This window comes from Ailuropoda melanoleuca, chromosome X, assembly GCF_002007445.2.
Source record: "Ailuropoda melanoleuca isolate Jingjing chromosome X, ASM200744v2, whole genome shotgun sequence".
Lineage (NCBI taxonomy): Eukaryota > Metazoa > Chordata > Mammalia > Carnivora > Ursidae > Ailuropoda > Ailuropoda melanoleuca.
The window spans coordinates 104,943,143-104,968,359 of NC_048238.1; positions in this window are offsets into that span (position 1 = coordinate 104,943,143).

Genomic DNA, 25,217 nt, shown 5'->3' on the forward strand with positions numbered 1-25,217 from the left:
AAAAATACAGCTTATCAACAAATACCTAAAATACTATAACTTTTTATTATTAACTATTCAGATCTAGAATGTTATAACTTATGTTGGGTCGATTTTCCTTTTTTTTCCCTTTTTTTCAAGATTTTATTCATTTGACAGAGAGAGAGAGCACAAGCAGGGGGAGCGGCAGGCAGAGGGAGAGGGAGAAGCAGACTCTCTGCTGAGTAGGGAGCCTGATGTGGGGCTTGATCACAGGACCCTGGGATCATGACCTGAGCCAAGGCAGGCGCTTAACCAACTGGGCCTCCCAGGTGGCCCATGTTGGGTCAATTTCCAATGTGATTTTGTTTTAGTTCTTTTTTGGTTTAATTGCTTCTATAATTGTGATGATAGTATATGTGCAATTGTATTTCCTATCCATTTCACATAACAAACACTCTTTACATTGTTACAAATTGTATGTATGAATTTAACAGCTACAAAATGTTCTGAAATTTTCCTTAACCATTTTCCAGTGGTTGAAATTATTGGGTTTTTCCTCATATTTTTGGATATTATAATGCTAGATGAGGATATTTATATAGAGAGCTTTGTTTCATATTTGGAGATGCTTCCTTGGTATAAATTCCCCAAAGTAAAATCAATGGTTTTGTTACTTTAGATCTTGTGGGAATCAGATGCCAGGAGGAATTAGAAGTGCAGGAGATTTATTGAGGGAAATACCTGTGAAAGATACACAGTAGAGGGCATAGCATTAGGCAAGGAGAGCCTCAGATCACAATATAGATCAGACACCTGTGCAAGGAGAGAGGGAAAGAAGCCTGGTTTTGGGAAAATTCTCAGACTGTTGTGCAGCTCTGAGAAAGTCTTTCCTGGCCCAAAAGAGGAATTGTGGTGATTGTTCGTAGAAGTGTCCTATGTTAGGCAGAAATGGCCAAGCCTGGTACCCCTACCGTATGCCATCAACTGCCAGGGAAGAGCATGGCCTTGGATCAAAGATGGCAGCAGATCGTGAAAGCGCTGCAGCCAAAAGCTGTCAGCTAATCGGATTCCTCCCACTGAACTGCAGCTTCTTTCTGGATGCTGGGTGAAATCCCGAATAGAAATGGATATTTCAAACTGTAATGTAGCATCAGATTATTTTCCAAAGGTCTGTAACAGTTCCCACTATAACCCATGTTCTGTTACCAGCTTTCACTATCATCAACCGTAATCATAAGTATTTTGAAAGATAAAATTATTACTTTCATAGGTATGTTTTTATTAGGAATGATATTATTTTCCCCATTGCTCTGTTAATGAAGTATTTTTCCTTTCTATTGATTCGTATCCTAATAGAGATGGAATATTATTATGGATTCATATTAATTACTTTAATATTTAATGTTACATGTGGTATTCTGTTTATTGTTTGACTTTACTTTTTAATTAGTTAAATATAGGGATTTAATTTTTCAGTGATTTTTCTCACTCCATAGATTTGAAAACCATTTGTTTCTGTTTCTTTTTATTTTGTAATTATTTTATGTTAGACTCCATGTAAGAATTTAGATTGATATGAGTATGAGTTTACTATATCCCAAGTTGCCAATTAATGTTTTCAGTTTCCTTTCTTGAATAAACTTTCCTTTCTCCATTAGTTTTTGACACAGCATCAATGCGTTCAGATTCCTATGAGCCGTGTATCAGAGTACCCATTATCCTCATCCTATTATATTAGATTTCGTTGATCTCTTCACCTGTGCAGTACCACTGAAGATAATTGTATTTCATTCTTATTTAATTTGCATGGTCCTGACTGCTGGTGACACCAAGCATCTTTTCATTTATTTGTTCATTCATGCAAGAAATATTTATTGAGTGACATGACAAAAACAAAATGACAAAGATCCCTTTTCATAGGGTAGAATACTTAGGCTTATTGAATACTAGCTTTATCTTTGTTTGTGAATTAATCATTCACATATTAAAATTTTTTTCTACTGTTTTTGGTCTTTTTCTTACTCTTGATCGAATCTTCTTTGTCTACTGGAAATATTGCCCTTTTCCTATTCTATGCAATGTTAATATTTCTCCCAGCTTTTGATATAATAGAAGTTTTAAATTTTAAGGTAGGCAAAGCTGTCAGATGTTCTCATATCTCGTTCTGACATACAACTAAATAACATAACATAATGTGGAACAACACAACATGATAAAGTGTGGTATGATGTGATAGAGCGTGAGAATATTAACACTCGCTTGACCCCTAGGACATCCAAATGCTTTCCTATATTCACAGCACCATCTTGCATTTTTAAAGTTTTTAATTTTAATTCCACTTAGTTAACATACTGTTCTATTAGTTTCAGGTGTACAATATAGTGATTCAGCAATTCTATACATCACCTGGTGCTCATGACAAGTGCCCTCCTTAACGCCCTTCACCTATTTCCTCCATCCTCCATCCCCTTCCCCTCTGGTAACCATCAGTTTGTTCTCTAGAGTTAAGAATCTGTTTAGGTTTGTCACTCTCTCTCTCTCTCTATCTCTCTTTTTTTCCCTTTGCTCATTTGTTTTGTTTCTTAAATTCCAAGTACAAGTGAAATCCTATGGTATTCATCTTTCTCTGACTGACTTTTTCCCTTGGCATTATACTCTCTAGCTCCATCCATTTTGTTGCAAATGGCAAGATTTCATTCTTTTTTATGGCTGAAAATATTCCATTGTGTGTGTGTATATATATACACACATACTTGGGCTGCTTCCATATCTCGGCTGTTGTAAATAATGCTGCTATAAACACAGGGGCGGATGTATCCGCTTTGATTTAGTGTTCTTGTACGCTTTGAGTCAATACCCAGTAATGTGATTGCTGGATCATAGAGTAGCTCTATTTTTGAGGACCCTCTATACTGTCTTTCACAGTGGCTGCGCCAGTTTGCATTCTCACCAACAGTGCAATCGTGTTCCTTTTTCTCCACATCCTTGCCAACACCTGTTGTTTCTTCAGCCATTCTGACAGGTGTGAGGTGGTATCTCATTGTGGTTTTGATTTGCATTTCCCTGATGATGAGTGATGATGAGCAACTTTTCATGTGTCTGTTGGCCATCTGGATGTATTCTTGGGAGAAATGTCTGTTCATGTCTTCTGTCCAATTTTTTAATTGGGTCATTTGTTTTGGGGGTGTTGAGTTTTGTAGTTTTTTTATATATTTTGGATACTAACCCTTTATCAGATATATCATTTGCAAATATCTTCTCCCATTCTGTAGGTTGCCTTTTAGATTTGTTGATTGTTTCCTTAATTATGCAGAAGCTTTTTATTCTGATGTAGTCCCAAGTCTACTTCTGCTTTTGATTCCCATGCCTCAGGAGACAACACATCTAGAAGGAAGTTGTTACGGGCAATGTCAAAGAAGTTACTGTGTTCTTCTCTAGAATTTTGATGATTTCCTGTCTCACATTTAGTTAGGTTTTTCATCCATTTTGAATTCTTTTTGTGTATGGTTTAAGAACGTGGTCCAGTTTCATTCTTTTGCATGTCACTGTCCAGTTTTCCCAACACTGTTGAAGAGACTGTATTTTTCGCATTGCATATTCTTTCCTGCTTTGTTGAAAATTAATCGACCAAATACTTGTGGATTTATTTTTTGCATTCTCTATTCTGTTCCATTGATCTATGTGTCTATATTTTTGTGCCAGTAACATACTGTTTTGATTACTACAGCTTTGTAATATAACTTGAAGTCTGGAATTGCGATGCCTCCAACTTTGCCTTTCTTTTTCAAGATTGCTTTGGCTATTCAGGGTCTTTTGTGGTTCCATACAAATTTTGGGATTATTTTGTTCTAGGCCTGTGAAAAATGTTGTTGGCATTTTGATAGAGCGTGCATTAAATGTGTTGATTGCTTTGGGTAGGATAGACATTTTAACAGTATTTGTTCTCCCATTCCATAAGCATGGAATATCTTTCCATTTGTTTGTGTCAGTTTCAATTTCCTTCATCAGTGTTTCATAGTTTTCAGCTACAGGTCTTTCACCACGTTGGTTAAGTTTATTCCTAGATATATTATTATTTTTGGTAGAATTGTAACATACTTTACATCATTTTATTTTATGAGTCCCTTGACTGATTTTTATAGATTTATTTAATTTTACTGCTTTGTGCTTCCTACTTTTCTTACTCCTGCTTATGGTCTTTCCTTTCCGTTCAAAGAATCCACTTTAACACGCTTGGTAAGGCTGGCTTAGTGGTGATAAATTCCTTTAACTTTTGTTTTTCCAGGAAATTCTTTCTCTTATTCTGAGTGATAGCCTTGCTGGGCCGAGTGTTTTTGGTTGCAGGGTTTTTTCTTTCAGCACTTTGTATGTATAATGCTACTCCCTTCTGGCCTGCAAAGGTTCTGCTGAAAAATCAGTTGCATGCCTTATGGGTTTTTCCTTGTATATAACTGTTTTCTTTTGTCTTGCTGCTTTTAAAATTCTCTTGTTATCTCTACTTTTTGCTGTTTTAATTACAATGTATCTTGGTGTGGACTTCCTTGGGTTTTGTTGGGAGTTCTCTGTACCTCTCAGATCTGGATATCTGTTTCCTTCCCCAGATTTGGGAAGTTTTCAGCTATCATTTCTTTAAATAAATTTTCTCCATCTTTTCTCTCTCTTCTCCTTCTGGGGCCCTGTACTGCAAATGTTATGCTTGATGGTGTCGCTGATTTCCCTTAATCTATTCTCATTTTTTAATTATTTTTCCTCTCTCCTGTTCAGCTTGATTGCTTTCCATTACTCTGTCCTCCAGGTCACTGGTCTATTCTGCTTCCTCTAGTCTACTCTTTACTCTCTCTAGTATATTTTTAATTTCAGTTATTGAGTTCTTCATCTCTGATTAGTTCTTTTTTTATGTTTTCTATCCCTTTGTTGAGGGTCTCACTGAGATCTTCCACTCCTTCTGCAAGTCCAATGAGTATATTTATGACCACTACTTTAAATTCCCTACCAAGCATATTACTTATGTCCATTTTAGCTCTCTTGCTGTGATTTTGTCTTGTTCTTTCATTTGTAACATATTCCTCTATCTCCTTTTTTTGTGTAACTGTGTATATTTCTTTGTGTTAGGAAGGTCAACTACATCTCCTGCTCTTGAAAGCGATGGCCGTATGAAGAAGAGGTCTTGTAATGCCCTGCAGTGCAACATCCCCTGTTCAGCAGAACCTTACACTTCACTTGCCTATGTGTGTCATGTGTGCCCTACTGTTGTGGCTGAGCCATGTTTGCCTTCAGTCCAGTTGACTACAGTGGCTCTCTTTGCCTGTTATGGGCAGGGTTTTGTCCCTCTGTAGCTAATAGGCCATTCTAGGGCCACCTTGGGCTAGAGTTGGGTCAGAAAAGGCATTTATCAGAGCTGTAGTAGAACTGAACTTCAGGGTGCTCTCCCTGTGTTGTCCCCTGGGAGGCTTTAATTGGTGGACAGGGCCTGCAGTCAGACCAGATGTCTACCCCCAGCCCACTGCTGGGGCTGCAGTCTAACTGGTGTGTGCGGTCATCTTCCCCTCTCCCCAGAGTAGGAGTCAGCTTTGGAGTGGTGCTGCCCCCATCAGGGCTGCTTGCATGCTCCCATGTTTATGGCACTGCTTTGGAAGGACCCCTGTTAAGGGTGTGCTGGATGGGGCAGGTCCGCAGGAAAACGTGGGAGTGGGGCATGTGGTGTTAGCAACATTTGTGCAGGTCTGTTATGGAAGAGGCCTGTAGCAGCTTTGGGGAACAGCTGAGGGCTGTTTGAGGGGGGCAAGTTCACAGAAGAGTTGCGGGGGCCGTGAGTGTTGTTAGCAAGCTAGATGGAGAGTGTTCAAGCTGCTCTGGTTCCTGCAAGTATCCCCCTCCAACATCTCTCTAGGCTGGAGGGTGGGGGGAGAATGTTGCCTATCAGCTCTTTTGTTCTTGGAGAAGTCTCCCAAGGATCCCTGCCCCTTCAGTACACATTCTTAGTTTAGTAAATAAATCTTCCTGTATACCCCAGGTACTTTTCAAAGTGTATTCTTTTGCTTCTATACTGTATTTCTGTGGGGCTTTGTTATGCTGTCTCTTTAAGAGTGGGAACTCAGTTTCCTATAGCCCTCCAGCTCTCCCTGAGCTAAGCCCACTGATTTTTAAAGTTCCAGGTGACAAGCCGCAATGATTATAAGAACTTATAAAGTGAAGCCTCTCTGGTTTTAAAAGCCACATGTTATGGGGACTTGTCTTCCGGGTGTGGGTCCCCCATGCCTGGGGTGCCTGGGGTGGAGTTTGCTCCTTTCCTTTCTTCCCGCCTGTAGTGTGCCTCCCTCCTGTGGACAGTCTTGCAGATTAGGTTGGTTCTCGACTGTGTCTCCACCCTTCCTACACTTTTTGCTGTGACCTCTTCTCTACATTTAGCTGTGGAGAATCTGTTCTGCCAGTCTTCGTCTCATTTTCTGCGTTATTTACACTGACGTGGGTGTTATCTAGGTGTATGCCTGGGATGAGCTGAATTTAGGCTCCTCCTACTCTGGGAACTCCCTTAAGAGTTAGGCTTTTCTAGATTCCACATATAAGTGAGATCATACAGTATTTATCTTTCTCTGTCTAAGTTACTTCACTTTGTATAATGTCCTCAAAATCATCTGTGTTGTCATAAAAGCTAGGATTTGTCTCTTATGGCTGAATAATATATTCTATTGTATATAAACCACATCTATCTTTATAGATGGACACATAGGTTGTTTCCATATCTTGGCTATGGTGAGTAATGCCATAGTCAACATGGGAGTGCAGCTATCTCTTTGAGGTCCTGATTTTGTTTCCTTTGGATATATACCCAGAAGTAGGATTTCTGGATTCGAGTGTTCTTTTTTTAATTTTTTGAAGAATTTCATAGTGTTTTCCATAGTGGCTATACCAATTTATATTCCCACCAACGGTACGCAAGGGTTCCCTTTTCTCCACATCCTCACCAGCCAGCACCCTTTATCTTTTCTTTTTGATGATTGTCATTCTAACATTTCCCTGGTGATTAGTAACATCAAGCACCTCTTCATGAACCTTTTGGCCATTTGCATGTCTCCTTTGGAAAAATGTCTATTCATATCCTTTGCCCATTTTTTAAATCAGATTGTGGGTTGTTGTTGTTGTTGTTTTTGGCTATTGAGTTCTTTACATTCTTTAATATTAACCTCTTATCAGATATATGGTTCACAAATATATTCTTTGATTAAGTAGGTCACCTTGTCATTTTGTTGATTGTTTCTTTTGCTATGCAAAAGCTTTTTATTTTGTTGTAGTCTAACATTAATTTTTGCCTTTGGTTTTGGTTTCATATCAAAAAGAGTCATTGCCTAAGACCAATGTCAAGGAAGTTTTCTCCCAGGTTTTCTTCTAGAAGTTGTATGATATCAGGTCTTATGTTTAAGTCTTTAATTTATTTCTATTTAATTTTCATGAGTGGTGTAAGATAGGGGTCCAGTTACAGTCTTCTGAATATGGTTATCCAGTTTTTCAACATCATTTATTGAAGAGAATATTCTTTTCCCATTAAGTATTCTTTTTTAAAATATTTTATTTATTTATTTATTTATTTATTTATTTATTTATTTGAGAGAGAGTGAGCAAGAGAGAGCACAAGTGGGGGTGGAGGGGCAGAGGGAGAAGCAGACTCCTCTCTGAGGAGGGAGTCTGAAGCACGGCTCAATCCCAGGACCCTGGGATTATGACCTGAGCTGAAGGCAGATGCTTAACCAACTGAGCCACCCAGGCTCCCCATTAAGTATTCTTAACTCTCTTGTAAAATATTAGTTGACTGTATAATGTAAAGATTTAATTCTAGGCTCTTGATTCAGTTCCATTGGTCTACGTGTCTACGTTTATGCCAGAACCATACTGTTTTGATGACTTTAGTTTTGTAGCATAGTTTGAAATCAGGAAGTGTGAGGCCTCCAGCTTTGTTCTTCTTTCTCAGGATTGCTTTGGCTATTCAGGATCTTTTGGGGTTCTATACAAAGTTAAGGATAGTTTTTTCCTATTACTGTGAAAAATACCATTGGAATTTTGAAAAGGATTTCATTGAATCTATAGATGACTTTTCATAGTATGGACACCTTAACAAATTAATTCTTCTAGTCTATGAACATGGAATATCTTTCTATTTGTGGCTTCTTCAGTTTCTTTTGTCAAAGTCTTGTCATTTTCTGTGTATAGATCTTTCATTTCCTTGATTAAATTCATTCCTAAGTATTTTTTTTCTGATGCTATTGCAAATGGGATTGCTTCTTTATTTCTATTTCAGATGTTTTGTTGTTAATGTATAGAAACAACCAAATTCTATCTGTTGGTTTTCTTTTTTTTTTCTTTAAGATTTTATTCATTTATTTGACAGAGAGAGACAGCCAGCGAGGGAACACAGGCAGGGGGAGTGGGAGAAGAAGAAGCAGGCTCCCAGGGAGGAGCCTGATGTGGGGCTTGATCCCAGAACACTGGGATCACGCCCTGAGCCGAAGGAAGACACTTAACGACTGAGCCACCCAGGCGCCCCTATCTGTTGTAGATATACTACAACTTTACTAAATTTTTTGGTTATTTTTTGGTGGGCTCATTAGGATTTCTTCTCTATAGGATCATAACATTTGCAAACAGATAATTTCAATTCTTCCTAATTTGGATGCCTTTTACTCCTTTTTCTTGACTGATTGCTTTAGCCAGTACTATGTTGAATATGAGTGGTGAAAGTTGGAACTCTTGTCTTGTTCCTGATCTTAGAGGGAAAGTTTTCAGTCTTTCACCATTTACTATATCAGCTCTGTGTTTGTCATATATGGTGTTATTATGTCGAGGTATGTTCCCTCTATACACAATTTGCTGAGTGTTTTGTCATGAAAAGATATAATTTGTCTTCTCTTTTATTTCTGATTTTATTTATTTTAGTTAGTCCTGGTTTTCTTAGTCTAGCTATTGATTTGTCAAATTTTTATCTTTTTAAAAAACAAGCTCTTAGTTTTATTGATATTTTCTGTTGTTTTTCTGGCTATTTTATTTATTTATGCTCTGATCTTTATTATTTCCTTATGCTCACTTTGGGCTTAGTTTGTTCTTGGCTTCCTTACTTCATTGAGGTTTAAAGTTAGGTTGTTTATCTGAGATCTTTCTTTGTTTTTGTTTTTGTTTTTGTTTTGTTTTGTTTTGTTTTTTGATGTAGGCATTCATCACTCTAAATGTCCCCCTTAGAACTGCTTTTGCTGCATTCCATAGGTTTTGGTATATTAGTTCCAATTTAACTTGTACCAAGATATTTTTATTTGTCTTCTGATTTCTTCTTTGACCCAATAATTGTTCAGGATTGTACTGTTTAATTGTTTAATTTCCACATATTTGTGAATTTTCCTGCTTTTCTCATGTTACTGATTCTAGTTTCATACCACTGTGGTTTACAAAGATAGTTGGTATAATTCTAATCTTCTGAAATTTGCTAAGACTTGTTTTGTGACCTCTGATATGATGTATCTTGGAGAATGTTCCATGTGTGTTTGAGAAGAATGTATTCTGAAGCTGTTGGATGGAATAGACTGTATAAGTCTGTTAGTCCAAAGTATAGTTCAAGTCCAAAGTTTCTTTGTTGACTTTCTGTTTGGATGACCTATCCATTATTGTAGGTCTATCTAGTCTTATTATTGTAGTGCTGTCTGTCTCCCTTCATACCTGTTAGTATTTGCTTAATATATTTAGGTGCTCCAATCTGTATGCAGATACATTTATGATTGTTACGTCTTCTTGATGAGTTGATTCCTTTATCATTATATAATAATCTTTGTCTCTTGTTTCTGTTTTGGGCTTAAAGTTTGTTTTATCTGCTCTCTTTTAGTTTCTACTTGCATGGAATATCTTTTTCCACCCCTTCTCTTGGAGCCTATTTGTGTCCCTAAAGCTGAATTGAGTCCCTTACAGAAAGCATATAGTTGGCTTTTCTTTCTTTTTTCATCCAGCCACAGTATCTATTGGATAGGAGAATTTAATGCATTTTTATTTGGGTAATTAATGATAGGTAAGGACTTACTAATGCCATTATATTAAATTTTTTCTGCATGTTTTGTAGTTCTTGTATTCATTTCTTCATCTCTTGTTATCTTCCTTTTTGAGTTGATGATTTTCCCTAGTGGTATGTCTAGATTCCTTTCTTTTATCTCCTGTAAATCTACCATAGGTTTTTGTTTTGTGGGTACCATAAGGCTTATCTGAAATAGATATACAGCAATCTATTTTATGCTGATAACAACTTATTTACAATTGATGCAAAACTATGCCCTTTTACTCTCTCCCTCTTTATGTTCTTGATTTCACAATTTATCTCTTTTTAAATTGTATATTCATTAAAAAAATAACTGTAGGTATTGTTAAATTTAATACTGCTTTCCTTTAATCTTTATACTAGAGTTAAGTAGTTCATATACCACCATATTGCAGTATGAGTATTCTGAATTTGACTATACATTTACCTTTACCAGTGTGTTCTTATTTTTATGTGTTTTCATGTTATTAACTAGCATCCTCTCATTTCAACTTGAATAACTTCTTTCAACATTTCTTGTGAAGCAAGTCCAGTTGTGATAGATTAACTCAGCTTTTGTTTGTCTGGGAAAATCCTTATCTCTCCTTCATTTCTGAAGGATAACTATGGCAGATAGAGTATTCGTACTTGACAGTTTTTTCTTTCAGCTCTACTATGTCAACCCACTTTTTCCTGGCCTGCAAGATTTCTGCTGAGAAATCTGCTCTCAGTCTCATGGGGTTCCCTTGTAAGTTTCAAGCTTCTTTTCTCTTGCTCCCTAAAATTTCTCTTTGCTTTTGATTTTTGACAATTTTATTATAATGTGTCTTAGAGAGGATCTTTCTATGTTGAGTCTGTTTGGTGACATATGTGATTCATTAATTGGATATCCAAATCTCTCTGCATATTTGGGTGTGCTCAGCCATTATTTCTTTAAATAAGCTTTCTAACCATTCTCCCTCTTTTTTCCTTTTGAAACTCCAATAACTCACAAATCAGTTATTACGATGGTATTCCATACATGAAGTAGGCTTTCTTTACTTTTTTCCTTTCTTTTTCCGTTGTCCTACTCTGCTGGATAATTTCTAAGTTCCTTACTTCTACCTCAGATTCTTGTTTTCTTTAGATCAGTTCTGCTGTTTTTGCTCTCTATTGCAGAATTTCTGTTTGGTTCTTTTTTATGATTTCTGTTCCTTTGTTAAAGTTCTCATTTTGGGGTGCCTGGGTAGCGCAGTCATTAAGCGTCCGCCTTTGGCTCAGGGCGTGATCCCGGCGTTCCGGGATCGAGCCCCACGTCAGGCTCTTCCGCTGGGAGCCTGCTTCTTCCTCTCCCACTCCCCCTGCCTGTGTTCCCTCTCTCGCTGGCTGTCTCTCTCTCTGTCAAATAAATAAATAAAATCTTTAAAAAAAATAAAGTTCTCATTTTATTCATGAATTNCCCTGGTGATTAGTAACATCAAGCACCTCTTCATGAACCTTTTGGCCATTTGCATGTCTCCTTTGGAAAAATGTCTATTCATATCCTTTGCCCATTTTTTAAATCAGATTGTGGGTTGTTGTTGTTGTTGTTTTTGGCTATTGAGTTCTTTACATTCTTTAATATTAACCTCTTATCAGATATATGGTTCACAAATATATTCTTTGATTAAGTAGGTCACCTTGTCATTTTGTTGATTGTTTCTTTTGCTATGCAAAAGCTTTTTATTTTGTTGTAGTCTAACATTAATTTTTGCCTTTGGTTTTGGTTTCATATCAAAAAGAGTCATTGCCTAAGACCAATGTCAAGGAAGTTTTCTCCCAGGTTTTCTTCTAGAAGTTGTATGATATCAGGTCTTATGTTTAAGTCTTTAATTTATTTCTATTTAATTTTCATGAGTGGTGTAAGATAGGGGTCCAGTTACAGTCTTCTGAATATGGTTATCCAGTTTTTCAACATCATTTATTGAAGAGAATATTCTTTTCCCATTAAGTATTCTTTTTTAAAATATTTTATTTATTTATTTATTTATTTGAGAGAGAGTGAGCAAGAGAGAGCACAAGTGGGGGTGGAGGGGCAGAGGGAGAAGCAGACTCCTCTCTGAGGAGGGAGTCTGAAGCACGGCTCAATCCCAGGACCCTGGGATTATGACCTGAGCTGAAGGCAGATGCTTAACCAACTGAGCCACCCAGGCTCCCCATTAAGTATTCTTAACTCTCTTGTAAAATATTAGTTGACTGTATAATGTAAAGATTTAATTCTAGGCTCTTGATTCAGTTCCATTGGTCTACGTGTCTACGTTTATGCCAGAACCATACTGTTTTGATGACTTTAGTTTTGTAGCATAGTTTGAAATCAGGAAGTGTGAGGCCTCCAGCTTTGTTCTTCTTTCTCAGGATTGCTTTGGCTATTCAGGATCTTTTGGGGTTCTATACAAAGTTAAGGATAGTTTTTTCCTATTACTGTGAAAAATACCATTGGAATTTTGAAAAGGATTTCATTGAATCTATAGATGACTTTTCATAGTATGGACACCTTAACAAATTAATTCTTCTAGTCTATGAACATGGAATATCTTTCTATTTGTGGCTTCTTCAGTTTCTTTTGTCAAAGTCTTGTCATTTTCTGTGTATAGATCTTTCATTTCCTTGATTAAATTCATTCCTAAGTATTTTTTTTCTGATGCTATTGCAAATGGGATTGCTTCTTTATTTCTATTTCAGATGTTTTGTTGTTAATGTATAGAAACAACCAAATTCTATCTGTTGGTTTTCTTTTTTTTTTCTTTAAGATTTTATTCATTTATTTGACAGAGAGAGACAGCCAGCGAGGGAACACAGGCAGGGGGAGTGGGAGAAGAAGAAGCAGGCTCCCAGGGAGGAGCCTGATGTGGGGCTTGATCCCAGAACACTGGGATCACGCCCTGAGCCGAAGGAAGACGCTTAACGACTGAGCCACCCAGGCGCCCCTATCTGTTGTAGATATACTACAACTTTACTAAATTTGTTGGTTATTTTTTGGTGGGCTCATTAGGATTTCTTCTCTATAGGATCATAACATTTGCAAACAGATAATTTCAATTCTTCCTAATTTGGATGCCTTTTACTCCTTTTTCTTGACTGATTGCTTTAGCCAGTACTATGTTGAATATGAGTGGTGAAAGTTGGAACTCTTGTCTTGTTCCTGATCTTAGAGGGAAAGTTTTCAGTCTTTCACCATTTACTATATCAGCTCTGTGTTTGTCATATATGGCGTTATTATGTCGAGGTATGTTCCCTCTATACACAATTTGCTGAGTGTTTTGTCATGAAAAGATATAATTTGTCTTCTCTTTTATTTCTGATTTTATTTATTTTAGTTAGTCCTGGTTTTCTTAGTCTAGCTATTGATTTGTCAAATTTTTATCTTTTTAAAAAACAAGCTCTTAGTTTTATTGATATTTTCTGTTGTTTTTCTGGCTATTTTATTTATTTATGCTCTGATCTTTATTATTTCCTTATGCTCACTTTGGGCTTAGTTTGTTCTTGGCTTCCTTACTTCATTGAGGTTTAAAGTTAGGTTGTTTATCTGAGATCTTTCTTTGTTTTTGTTTTTGTTTTTGTTTTGTTTTGTTTTGTTTTTTGATGTAGGCATTCATCACTCTAAATGTCCCCCTTAGAACTGCTTTTGCTGCATTCCATAGGTTTTGGTATATTATAGTTCCAATTTAACTTGTACCAAGATATTTTTATTTGTCTTCTGATTTCTTCTTTGACCCAATAATTGTTCAGGATTGTACTGTTTAATTGTTTAATTTCCACATATTTGTGAATTTTCCTGCTTTTCTCATGTTACTGATTCTAGTTTCATACCACTGTGGTTTACAAAGATAGTTGGTATAATTCTAATCTTCTGAAATTTGCTAAGACTTGTTTTGTGACCTCTGATATGATGTATCTTGGAGAATGTTCCATGTGTGTTTGAGAAGAATGTATTCTGAAGCTGTTGGATGGAATAGACTGTATAAGTCTGTTAGTCCAAAGTATAGNGTCCCTATAGTCCAAAGTATAGTTCAAGTCCAAAGTTTCTTTGTTGACTTTCTGTTTGGATGACCTATCCATTATTGTAGGTCTATCTAGTCTTATTATTGTAGTGCTGTCTGTCTCCCTTCATACCTGTTAGTATTTGCTTAATATATTTAGGTGCTCCAATCTGTATGCAGATACATTTATGATTGTTACGTCTTCTTGATGAGTTGATTCCTTTATCATTATATAATAATCTTTGTCTCTTGTTTCTGTTTTGGGCTTAAAGTTTGTTTTATCTGCTCTCTTTTAGTTTCTACTTGCATGGAATATCTTTTTCCACCCCTTCTCTTGGAGCCTATTTGTGTCCCTAAAGCTGAATTGAGTCCCTTACAGAAAGCATATAGTTGGCTTTTCTTTCTTTTTTCATCCAGCCACAGTATCTATTGGATAGGAGAATTTAATGCATTTTTATTTGGGTAATTAATGATAGGTAAGGACTTACTAATGCCATTATATTAAATTTTTTCTGCATGTTTTGTAGTTCTTTTATTCATTTCTTCATCTCTTGTTATCTTCCTTTTTGAGTTGATGATTTTCCCTAGTGGTATGTCTAGATTCCTTTCTTTTATCTCCTGTAAATCTACCATAGGTTTTTGTTTTGTGGGTACCATAAGGCTTATCTGAAATAGATATACAGCAATCTATTTTATGCTGATAACAACTTATTTACAATTGATGCAAAACTATGCCCTTTTACTCTCTCCCTCTTTATGTTCTTGATTTCACAATTTATCTCTTTTTAAATTGTATATTCATTAAAAAAATAACTGTAGGTTTTGTTAAATTTAATACTGCTTTCCTTTAATCTTTATACTAAAGTAGTTCATAAAGCACCATATTGTAGTATGAGTATTCTGAATTTGACTATACATTTACCTTTACCAGTGTGTTCTTATTTTTATGTGTTTTCATGTTATTAACTAGCATCCTCTCATTTCAACTTGAATAACTTCTTTCAACATTTCTTGTGAAGCAAGTCCAGTTGTGATAGATTGCCTCAGCTTTTGTTTGTCTGGGAAAATCCTTATCTCTCCTTCATTTCTGAAGGATAACTATGGCAGATAGAGTATTCGTACTTGACAGTTTTTTCTTTCAGCTCTACTATGTCAACCCACTTTTTCCTGGCCTGCAAGATTTCTGCTGAGAAATCTGCTCTCAGTCTCATGGGGTTCCCTTGTAAGTTTCAAGCTTCTTTTCTCTTGCTCCCTAAAATTTCTCTTTGCTTTTGATTTTTGACAATTTTATTATAATGTGTCTTAGAGAGGATCTTTCTATGTTGAGTCTGTTTGGTGACATATGTGATTCATTAATTGGATATCCAAATCTCTCTGCATATTTGGGTGTGCTCAGCCATTATTTCTTTAAATAAGCTTTCTAACCATTCTCCCTCTTTTTTCCTTTTGAAACTCCAATAACTCACAAATCAGTTATTACGATGGTATTCCATACATGAAGTAGGCTTTCTTTACTTTTTTCCTTTCTTTTTCCGTTGTCCTACTCTGCTGGATAATTTCTAAGTTCCTTACTTCTACCTCAGATTCTTGTTTTCTTTAGATCAGTTCTGCTGTTTTTGCTCTCTATTGCAGAATTTCTGTTTGGTTCTTTTTTATGATTTCTGTTCCTTTGTTAAAGTTCTCATTTTGGGGTGCCTGGGTAGCGCAGTCATTAAGCGTCCGCCTTTGGCTCAGGGCGTGATCCCGGCGTTCCGGGATCGAGCCCCACGTCAGGCTCTTCCGCTGGGAGCCTGCTTCTTCCTCTCCCACTCCCCCTGCCTGTGTTCCCTCTCTCGCTGGCTGTCTCTCTCTCTGTCAAATAAATAAATAAAATCTTTAAAAAAAATAAAGTTCTCATTTTATTCATGAATTGTTTTCCTTATTTCTTTGAACTGTATTTCTGTGTTTTCTTGTAACTCACTGANCGCCTGGGTAGCGCAGTCATTAAGCGTCTGCCTTTGGCTCAGGGCGTGATCCCGGTGTTGTGGGATCGAGCCCCACATCAGGCTTCTCTGCTGGGAGCCTGCTTCTTTCTCTCCCACTCCCCCTGCTTGTGTTCCCTCTCTCGCTGGCTCTCTCTATCTCTGTAAAATAAATAAATAAAATCTTTAAAAAAAATAAAGTTCTCATTTTATTCATGAATTTGTTTTCCTTATTTCTTTGAACTGTATTTCTGTGTTTTCTTGTAACTCANTCTCATTTTATTCATGAATTGTTTTCCTTATTTCTTTGAACTGTATTTCTGTGTTTTCTTGTAACTCACTGAATTTTCTTAAAACAGCTGTTTTGACTTCTTTATCAGGTAAATCACAGATCTTCATGTCTTTGGGATTGGCTACTGGAAGATTATTGTGATCCTTTGATNGCTTGTGTTCCCTCTCTCGCTGGCTCTCTCTATCTCTGTAAAATAAATAAATAAAATCTTTAAAAAAAATAAAGTTCTCATTTTATTCATGAATTTGTTTTCCTTATTTCTTTGAACTGTATTTCTGTGTTTTCTTGTAACTCACTGAATTTTCTTAAAACAGCTGTTTTGACTTCTTTATCAGGTAAATCACAGATCTTCATGTCTTTGGGATTGGCTACTGGAAGATTATTGTGATCCTTTGATGGCGTAAGATTCCTTGATTTCTCTTATTCCTTGAAGTTTTGTGTTGCTGTCTCTACATTTGAAGTAGCAGTCACCTCTTCCAGTTTTTATTTCCTCCAGGAAAGAAATACCTTCTGTCAGCCTTGCTAGTGATTTTGAGGCTTTCTCAGACCTTCTTCTTCTCAGACCTGTTACATGCTTCCTAGGCACTCTGAGCACTGGGGGGCGCATGGGCCTACTGGAGGGGTCTGTGGGTGGGGTGTTCCCAGCAATGCCTGGGCAGACTTCTTTTTTCTTTAAGTTTTTTATTTTAATTCCAGTTGGTTAGCATACAGTGTTATTAGTTTCAGGTATATAATAAAGTGATTCAACGATTCCATACGTCACCCAGTGCTCATTACGACAAGTGCGCTCCTTAATCTCCTGGGCAGTCTTCCTGATGGGGTCTGTGATGTGGTTAGTAGGATCTGCATCTCTCTCACTTTCTTTTTTTTCTTGTTTGATAAAGATTTATTTATTTATTTTAGAGAGAGAGAGTGCGAGTGGGGGAGAGGCAAAGGGAGAGAGAGAGAAACTCAAGCAGACTCCCTGCTGAGCACGGAGCCTAATGCTGGGCTCCATGTGGGGTTTGATCTCATGACCCTGAGATCACAACCTGAGCTGAACCAAGAGTCAGATACTTAACCTGCTCTGCCACCCAGGCGCCCCAGGATCAGCATCTCCTTAATGTCCTCAAGAGTCCCAGCTTCTTCCTGCTCTCTACTTATACGGCTCTCAATTCTGTATTCTAGCTGGGGTGAGAGACTAATCAAACTCTTTGTCAGCATCCCTTATAGCTGGGAATGCTGGGTATTCACACCCTCACTTTTCCCAGGGAGAGAAATCATAGGCCAACTATGTCTCACTTGGCCCTAAGCTGTGCTGCCTTGGAGGAGGGGTGATGGAGTAAAGTCAAGCTGTTCCTTTCACCCTCTTCAATATGTCCAAACTCCTATTTTTTGCTCTGGTGGTGTGCTGCAACTTTTCCTCTATAAACCTAAACTTCTACAAGGGCTCTCCCATTGTGGCTGATTGTCTAAGACAGGATTTTCCAGACCAGCTGAGAGAGGATGGAACTGGTGCACAGACCACTGCAAGGTCGACAGCCAGGACCAAGGTCTTTATGCCTATTATCTGATGCACAGGTGGGTGAAACTCCTCCAGAATCCCTTGGTATATGTTGCTGGCTCCCATAGGTCCCACAAAGCCACTTTTGTCTGTGGATGGATGCCAAATTATTTTTGTTGGGGGAGAGGACAAAAATGAGGGGCATTTTATTTCACCATGATGCTGACATCACTCTTTGTCTCTGTTTTTATGCTTTTTGCATATAAAAATGTTAATTTATTGTAGATGAATTTATTACTATTATCATCTATTCATATGTTTCTTTGTATCTTTTTTATATCTTCTTTATCTTCTTTAAGAAACCATTCCTTACCTCAAGATCACTTCATTGTCTTGAATACTTAATAATTTTGAAGACATGTTTTTATCATTTACAAACCTAATCCATAAATAATTAATATTTGTAATACATGAGAAAATCTAATTTTAGATGGATAACCAGTTACTCAGAACCATTTATTGAGTAGCCCATCTTTTCTCCACTGACTTGCTGACCTCTCTTTTATATATCATTTTCACATATTCTTGTGTCTTTTTTTGGGCTCCCAATTCTATTCTACTGACTTATCTCTCTATGAAAATAACAATATTTTAAAGATTTATTTATTTATTTTAGAGAGAGTGCAACATGGAGTGGGGAGGAGGGGTGGAGGGACAGGAAGAGAATCCCAAACATACTCCCTGCTGAGCATGGAGTCTGACAAAGGGCTTGATACCACAACCCCAAGATCACTACCCAAGGAAGGCAAGAGTGAGACCTGCAACCAACCAAGCCACCCAGGTGCCCCTGAAAATAACAATTTTTAATAATATATCCTGATATCTTTTAGGATGTATCTCTGTACTTTATTATTCTTTTGTTGTCATTATTGCCATCATTGATAAATTTTCCATCTCTCCCTTCTCCTCCCCTCTTTTTCTATCCTGTGAAAAACATCATATAAATTTGGACTTTATCTTCGCTTATTCAGTACATGTCATCACTAAAACTATCGAGGCCTGTTTGGGTTTTATTTGTTTGGGGTTTTATTTGTTTTGTTCTCTTTTCTTGGTATTATTTTCTACAAAGTGGAATATTTGTATTTTCCCTTATCCTCCCAAACTTCTATCAAGCTTCCAATGCCATTTTTGGTTTTAGAACACTGGAAGTTTATGGCTTTGTGATTCTATTGTTTCTTTTTTTTTTTAAGATTTTATTTATTTATTCAACAGACATAGAGACAGCCAGAGAGAGAGAACACAAGCAGGGGGAGTGGGAGAGGAAGAAGCAGGCTCATAGCGGAAGAGCTTATGGCTTTGTGATTCTATTGTTTCTTTTTTTTTTAAGATTTTATTTATTTATTCGACAGACATAGAGACAGCCAGAGAGCCTGATGTGGGGCTTGATCCCATAACTCTGGGATCACGCCCTGAGCCGAAGGCAGACGCTTAACCGCTGTGCCACCCAGGCGCCCCATATTGTGTTTCTGATCTTCAGAGATATGTATCATATTTTTGAGAATAGACATGACTAATTTTTGTTTTAATCTGTTACTGCTATATGATTGGAAAATATGTGTGAAGGTGAAAATAAACTCACTGAGACATATTGACCAGAAGTTTAATATAGACATTTTCTTTTATTTTAAAAAAATCCCATTTTTTTTTTTTTTACAATTTTGGTTAAAGATCAGGAAATCACGACCAACCATTAGGGTTCCCTTCTGTTAAAATAGTAATTATTTATCCCAGGAGTAAGCACCTTTTAGACTAAGCTATGGGTACAAATGCATTTAACATTACCAATGTCTTTAGTACATATGGAGAATTATGGACTTAAGAAAGGAGTGGGAGGGGGACGCCTGGGTTGCTCAGTTGATTAAGTGCCCAACTCTTGGCTTTAGCTCAGGTCATGATCTCAGGGTTGTGAGATCGAGCCCGCATCAGGCTCTACTCTTAGCAGGGGAGTCTGCTTGAGATTCTTTCTCCCTCTCCCTCTGCCCCTCCCCCTGGTTGTGCACTGTCTCTTGCTTGCTCTCTCTCTCTCTCGTTCTCTCTCTCTCTGAAATAAATAAATAAATAAATAAATAAATAAATAAATAAATAGTTTTTTAAAGAAAAGAGTAGGGAAGTAATAATACATTCGGTTAGGAAGTGTCAGGGAGAGTAATGTAAGGGAGAACTATTATTTGTCATCCTAGTATAATTTTCACACTGTGTATATTAAATGACATTCTAAGATAACNAATAGTTTGTTTTTTAAAGAAAAGAGTAGGGAAGTAATAATACATTCGGTAATAATTAATAGGAAGTGTCAGGGAGAGTAATGTAAGGGAGAACTATTATTTGTCATCCTAGTATAATTTTCACACTGTGTATATTAAATGACATTCTAAGATAACAAGTTGATTACTCCCAAGACGGGCTTCTTCATAAAAGAAAACTTTTCGGAAAAATAGCACCAAATCAGATAAGAAGAAAATAAAGTAAACCCAATACAGTAACTACGATTTGTAACCATCTAAGACACAAGAATTCCACTTCTATGAATCTGTTTTAAGTAATGGAAATGTGTTTGTAAAAAGATATTCATCACAGTGTCAGGTATAAAGATTTACAAACCATCTAAATGACTCAAAAGAGGGGACAGATAAATCACAATGCATCCTTGAGTAGAGTATTTTTGAGTTCTAAACAAAAGATACATTTAGATAGCCTATTAGGATATTGTATGTAAAGGGTAATTATAATAACATTAAAGCAATCACAACTGACATTTATTGAGCACTTACCGTGTGCCAGAGACTGCGCCAAGTGCTTTNATAAAGGGTAATTATAACATTAAAGCAATCACAACTGACATTTATTGAGCACTTACCGTGTGCCAGAGACTGCGCCAAGTGCTTTACATTTGTTTTTTTAAATTTCACAACTCCCTCTGAGGTACGGAAAATTATTTTCCCCATTTTAAAAATGAGGAATCTGAGACTTATTGAAGTCACATGATTTGATTGTTATCACACAACCAGTAATAGTAGGGCCATGGTTCATGAATTCATGTGTGTATGCATGTAATATGTGGGAAAGATAACTAGAATGAAATGCACCAAAATGTTAAAAAATCATTATACTTTATGGGTCATTTCCTTTTCCTTATATAGATAAACACATGTGGGCTGTGGGTATGTGCATGTACATGTATATATATATTTTTCCCCAAATTATCCACCATGAGAGAATGTCCTTTACAATCAGAAATGAAAATTATTACAAATGCTCCATGACCTTCACCCATCTGTTTCTTTGCCTTCACCTCACTGGTATAGTCCAGAACATAGAAAGTATCCTTTAGTTAAATCTCATTGTCTTTCTTATAATAACAGAGAAGTCAACAAAACAATCACAACTGAATTTACCATGGGTATTACTAAAACCACTATTTTGTTTTTAAATAAATTGTGTGTGTGTGTGTGAGAGTGAGAGAGAGAGAGAGAGAGAGAAAGAGAAAGCAAGCTAGTGAATTTCAATTGAGCATTCCACATTCTAAATGTCATCTATGAGAACACGGCACTATCGTATGCTGCACAAAAGCAACTTCTGAGCTAGAAAGATGAAGACAGTAAGTGGCATTATAAATGTGAAGATGAATTTGATAGACTAGGATTTAAATGAAATGTATTATGGTATGAAGTGAAGTGGAAACTAGTAATAGCACAATAAGACATAAGAGTGCTAAGAGCTTTGTGATAGGAATTTGAGCATACACAGTATTATTAGGGAGTAGACTAGGGTTAACTGTATCCTCCCGGTACATTCATAGAATTGCAGGGAATCATGCTTCCTCACTCACCCATTGCAACCCATTTATCACATGAATATGCTTTTATAATATTACTGCCGAGACAAAAGAAACTTACAGGATGAAGAGGTCTCTGTTCTTTTCTTCCCTTCAGTGTGTAGTGTTCTGAACTTCCAGCACATGATGAAGGAGGGGGTCTTCAGATGTTTTGATAAGATTATAGTGCTTCAAAGAAGAGAGTTAAGTATTCAAAAAGAGTGGTTAATTCTCCTGGGGATGCTCTGCAGAATTTACGAGGTGCCCAAAGTATATACCCCAACACTTTGTTACTTCCTAGGACTTATTCACATTTTTACACGTGCTTTTTGAAACTCATGGACTGTTCTAGAGTGCATATTTCCCGTTAAGACTCCATTAATACCACCCCCACCCAGATTGATAGCCATATACTTGTTTGACCACCAGCCTGCCTGCCAAACTCCCTGAGTTGACAAGAGAAGAATAAAAGTCAGGGAAGTATTGGCTACACCTTAAACTTGAGAGCAATGGTTCTCAATTTGGGGAGAGGGTCCAAAGGTCCCATTGAGAATTTGATGAAGGCAGCAGATCCTTCCCCCTCAAATGTTTTTGAATACATATACACTATGATCCACATAAAAATTTGACATACTGTCCAGATTCCAGTTCTAAGACTTGTGCTCAAGCAAAGTTCAAGCCCTTTTCCCTCACTTTACCCCACACAGAAGAACCCTATCTGCTATCATAGAATGCACTGTAATAAACTGGACTGTGGAGACAGAGGGTTGGGCTTTCAGCATAAATGAAACTGCAGTAGCAACGTCCTGATACAAAAGACTAGGGTGAAGCCTGGAAAATAGATGGATATAAGGCCACTGGATGTGTCCTCTAGTTTAGTCATGTTATCTTGCTTGCATTCAATGGTTTATCCCAGCTTCCCAGGGACTGGGGTTACACAGCTGAGGCCGAATCCCTAAGTGAGACATAATTACCTAGGGTATCCTGTGTTGATAAGCCCATGTTACAGGATGCCAGGAAGTGGTTAAAGAAATGGGAGTTTGAAATGTGCCCCTACCCCTTTTTTAGGAGAGGCAAAATTAATAGCAGCCAACTAGGAAAAAGAAACAATGGTGACAGTCAACGAAGCCTTGAAATACTTGAAGATTCTTGGCTATTTAGCTTATGGAGGGATGGCTGTGGCAGAGCCACTATGTGTGTGCATGTGACCTAAGACATGCATCTCTGCTAAGACAGGTTGGCTGCGATAGACTTGGAATCTGCCTCAGTCCTCATGGGGTATAGACTCTGTTTTTTTTTTAAAGATTTTATTTATTTGAGAGAGAGAGTGAGAGAGAGCATGATCAAGAGAGAGCACAAGCAGGGGGGAAGGATAGAGGAAGAAGGAGACCCTCTGCAAAGCAGGGAGCTGGATGTGGGACTCTCTCAGAACCCTGGGATCATGACCTGAGCCGAACGCAGACACTTAACCGACTGAGCCACCCAGGCACCCCGAGACTCTGATTTTTTATTCAACAATGTAATTTTGGAGCAGTATATTCAATAAAATAAATACAGTCTTTGGAGTAGGACACAGCTGGGGCAGAATTCTAGCTCAGACACTTCCTGTGATCTCTTTTATATTATTCTTCATTTATGAGCCTGTTTCCTAATCTGTGGAAAGGGTATAAATAATACCTACCTCAGGATCACTGTAAGAATTCAGAATAAGTTAAAATGCCTCAACTTAGCTGTTAGTAAGTAATAGCTATATGTGATTATCATCTTGGGGCCAATGCTTGTGTGTGCCTGTTTGATCCATTCAGGGTAATTACTCAAACCATTGCAACAATTGTGGTCGATCTTTTTTTTTTTTTAAGATTTTATTTATTTATTTGACAGAGGGAGAGACAGCCAGCGAGAGAGGGAACACAGGCAGGGGGAGTGGGAGAGGAAGAAGCAGGCTCCCAGCAGAGGAGCCTGATGTGGGGCTCGATCCCAGGAACCTAGGATCAAGCCCTGAGCCGAAGGCAAACGCTTAACGACTGAGCCACCCAGGTGCCCCTGTGGTCGATTTTAATACCAGAATAAGAAGCCCCCATACTTTAATCCATAGATAATGGGGAGTCATTGAAGATTTCTTTCCTAATTTTTCATGTGAATGAAAACAAAACAAAATAAGCTAATGGAAAATTATGAGAAAGTACTTCTTCATTCTGCAAATTTAGATTGATTTAATTACATTCAGCAGGCCTCAAAACATTGTCATTTTTCAAAGGAATGATTTAGCATTTCTATGACATTGCATCCTATTACAGCTAGTGTTTTCACTATTAGAAAGGCATGTTGCGGACAGTCAGCTTACGCCTAAGTGATGGAATTTGCTCAAAAGTTGCCAGCGTCACTCACAAAAATCTGAGCTGTATTATTTGAAGAAAAGTGAGAGACTAGAAAATGTGAGGTTTTCTGTAAATCATATTTACTTCTACAATAGGAGTTACAATTGGCTGGAAGCCTTCTCAGATGGCCCAGGCAGGGGAAACTGAGGCCCAGGCAAAAGGAGTAGAGTTGCATAGTAAGGTAGTACCAGATTAGAGAACATAGAATACAAACATGAATTTTCTTTCTAACACCGAGAAATGTGCGCAAAATCTTCGCCGGGAAAGTTTGTTCCTTTAACAAATATATGAGTTCCTACTTATGTGGGGGAGAGGTCATTCATTCTATAAATATGTGAGTTGCTACTATGTAGCAGGAACTACACTAAGTCAACAGGTCAAACAAACTCCAACCTTCATGGAGCTCATAGGTTAGAGGAATGAGACAGTAAAACATTTGACAAATTTTTTATTTAATTATAATTCTATAACTCTGATGCAGGAGATGCATAGGGATAAGACAGACCATAAAAGAGAAAGCTTACCTAATTAAGGAAGAGAATACAAATTACTACAATCTCAAACAAGTTTTTTAGTTTTTTTAGGGGCTGCTCTATCTAGGAAAATGATTCTCATGGCTATAGGAGTCTTTATATACCAAGTAACTCACAGTTTATTTGTATCCCTTAGAAAACCATGTGAGGTCTCAATCAATATGTTACCTTACTTGACTTCATATTTTCATATATAATTTCTTACTACAGAAGTGGAAAAATTATCCTCTGATATCATTTTGTGTTTCGCTGATTTGAAGCTATTACCTTCACCAGGAAGTGAGCTGGGCAGGTCTCTCCACTAGGGGTCGCCTTGGGCCAGGGCAGCATCAGGAACATCTCTCAACCGACATCTGTGGCTATAGTCAGCATGAATCCAAAATGTGTGCTTAAGATTCGAGTTGGGCCTGGAAGAGTGGTAAGATTGTGGATATACAGAGTTAGATGTGAGAAGAACCTTAGTTATTTGTTCCTAATTAGCAAAAGCAGAGAGGGGAATATGGAGGAGGTTAATGGAGAATAACAACAAAATCAGTTGGGCTGGGACATTGAGTGTGTGAAGGATAGAAATAGAACATAAGGTTGGAAGGGTGGTTTGAGATGGAATTCTTGAAAGTCTTAAGTACTAGGCTAAGGATTTTAAATTTTACCATGTTAGCAATTGGGAGTCTGAATAATTTTTTAAGAAGGAA